This window comes from Elephantulus edwardii, unplaced genomic scaffold (genome assembly GCF_000299155.1).
Source record: "Elephantulus edwardii isolate Elephantulus edwardi_28Jun2011 unplaced genomic scaffold, EleEdw1.0 scaffold00123, whole genome shotgun sequence".
NCBI lineage: Eukaryota > Metazoa > Chordata > Mammalia > Macroscelidea > Macroscelididae > Elephantulus > Elephantulus edwardii.
The window spans coordinates 7,909,536-7,912,472 of NW_006399873.1; the positions used below are offsets into that span (position 1 = coordinate 7,909,536).

At 34.9% G+C, this 2,937-nt stretch overlaps 1 pseudogene; it reads right to left on the reverse strand.

Annotated features, from left to right (window-relative positions):
* LOC102875423 overlaps positions 1-2,076 on the reverse strand; it is a 77,318-nt pseudogene extending 75,242 nt beyond the window's left edge.
* Positions 2,077-2,937: the final 861 nt, after the last annotated feature.

A 2,937-nucleotide genomic window follows, 5' to 3' on the forward strand; every position in this document is an offset into this window, starting at 1 on the left:
GTCTTTATCAGGAAGGGATGTTGGCTTCGTGAAATGCCTTTTTTACATAAATTGCTAAGATTATATGGGTTTTGTTATTTACTTTGTTAATACAGCAAATTATTGATTGTTCTTCTTATGTTGAACCATCCTTGCTTATCTATTATGAATCCCACTTGGTAATGGTGAATTTTTTTTTATGTGTTTTTGGATTCTCTTAGCTAGGATTTTGTTAAAGATTTTTCCATCTATATTCATGAGAGAAATTGGTCTGTAGTTTTCATTCATACTCAAAGTCACTGGCAATGGAGAGATGAAAATCAAAACCACAATTAGGTATCATATCACTCCAATAACAGTGGCAAAGTTTAAAAGGACAGCAAGTAATAAATGTTGGAGAAGATATGGCTAGAAAGGAACTCTTATACAACATTGGTGGGATTGTAAAATGATACAACCATTCTGGAAGGCAGTTTGGCTCTTCCTTAGTAAGCTGAACATAGAAATCCCATATAGCCCAACTACTATACTAGTTGGAATATACCGAGAAAATGAGAACTAAGGCACAAATGGAGATTTGTACACCAGTGCTCACAGCAGCACTATTCACCATCAAAAATCATGGAAATAGAGGGAGGACAGAAGCAGAGTGATGAGTATGTGCAAGAGGAGGGGAATTAATCATGGAGTCATACAATTTGACAGGGTGGGGGTGAGGGAAATTGGAAGGATCTGTTCTCAAATCAGTTTATTCAAATTTTGTAAATAAACAATTATTTTTAAAAAGTTAAAAAAATGAAATGTGATAAATTTTCTATGTTCATTAAGAGGTATTTTATGCATAATGAAGTTTTATCTTTGTTATAATGTTAAGACAAATTATAAAAAAATAAAATAAAAACAAACAATAAAACCCACTATGTTGTAATGATGATATATGTTATCATGATGATACACTATATTTATAGAAAGTATGCAAGCTTAATAGCTGTGACTGGAAATACTAAAATGAGGTGCTTTGTCCTGCTTATTGTAAGCAGTAGTACTTAGATAAAGGCATGGAACATAGCTTGGTGGGGGGGGGAGGATAAAGCCACACCCATCACAGTGATGAGATTTGCATTCAAATAGACCTTCCTTAGACTTTTGTTACATTTGGAAGAAAGAGAAAAAGAGACTTTGACCTTTTAAAACTAGAGGAAGTAGTTTGGTTTCTGAAGCAGGGTAATTCTCCTTTACAGGATTTGAACTTAAAGGGAGTTGTTGCATGTGATCAACAGTGGTGACCACCTGGATCCACTGGAGTTGTATTAAAGGTATTCAGCAATTAAGAGACAAGTTGAGTTTGGACATGGTCCATTAGCATTGTCGACCTAGTACACACATGGACAACCATAAAAGGGTTGCTGAGTTTGAGAAAAGGGAGTCATGAGGACCCCCATCTTCTTGGTTGGCCACATCTAAGTACTAAGACAGAGTGAAAGAACCAATCAGTCTAGAAAACAGGACAAAATGTGGACTCCTGTGCTGGCAGCTGATGTCCATTTGGAGCTAGTCTTAAATGGCTTGAAAAGAGTTGACCAGAACCCAAGAAAATGTTCCATGCTATGAACTAGTGTTGATGGCTGCAGCAAAATTGTTTTCTCTTGACTGTACTTTCCCTATGGATGCAGATGCTTACAGTTTTAACTGAAATGGAAGATTCTTCAGAGAAAGGAACATGCTTGTTTCCTCAGAGTACTGGTTTGGTAGGAATGGGCAAATCATAAAAATTGGTTGTCTAAAATAGGAGAGATAAAGACATGAGACATGGAGTTGCTTGTTTGCATATTTTCATGAACATAGTAATTATTATTGTAAGGGGATGGATAGCAGAGTTCTCCTAAAGTAAAAAGATTAGATGTTTGTTTTATGCTAAAGTAATTATTGTATTAAGGAGAGAGTATTAGAATGTGTTGCAAGCCTCACCCTTCTAAAGACTTATTTAAGTTTATGGGACCTTGATGCCCAACTTTTTTTTTCCTTTAGAAAAACTCCCTTGCCTGGGACATACCTTTCAGCTAGCTGCTCATCGGTCTCTGAAACACCAGCCCACATCACCCACAGTCATCATCTATTTGTTACACGTGAAATTCTACAGAACCCTGGTCCACTGCTCACCAGTTTTTCCAAAACCAACATGCTTACCTGTAGTCACTTAAGTCATTCCACTGAAGGGTCTGAATTTTTGCAAGACCTTCTAGTGAATCTGAACCCAAGGATTACAGAGGAGTTGGGAAACTGAGCCATGGATGGAGCTGTTCATGTCAGAAATTATGAACGTAGCACATAGCTTTTTAAGCGTTTGGGACTACATTGACCTGAAATTTCTCATAAATAGTCTTCTGTTAGTCTTACCAGGACAAATTATGAAAACACTATTGGTATGCCAACCACTATGTATAAGTTAAGAAATGTATCAAGCATGTGTCTGAATAAATCATTGTTTAAAATTAAGAAAAACAAAACAACCAAAACACCAACTATTAATTTTCCAGTAACTCTGTAATCCATATTAGAGAGTATAGTTAGAAGTTCAGGTAGAATATTAAATAAGGGGTTACACTATAAATCCAAAGGCAGAAAATGGAAAACCACCAGTTCTTTCTTGGGAAGAAGATGGACTATCTTGTTTCATGTTATTTGAAACCTTTGAAAAGCTACTTGGAGTGTTTTCTATGAGTTGGTTTCAACTCAATGGCAATGAATGAGTAAGTGATGATCAAACTAGCTGTATTCCAGTAATTCTGCTTAAGATAAACAAATAAATAGAATACATAAAATAAAATAAAATAATAAGAATGGTAGATCATATGAAGTAATGCAGAAAATGATTTCTAAAATAATACTATTCCTTCATAATTAAAATGCTAAACAAATTATTAAAATAAATTCATTAACAAAAGTATTATTCATGAA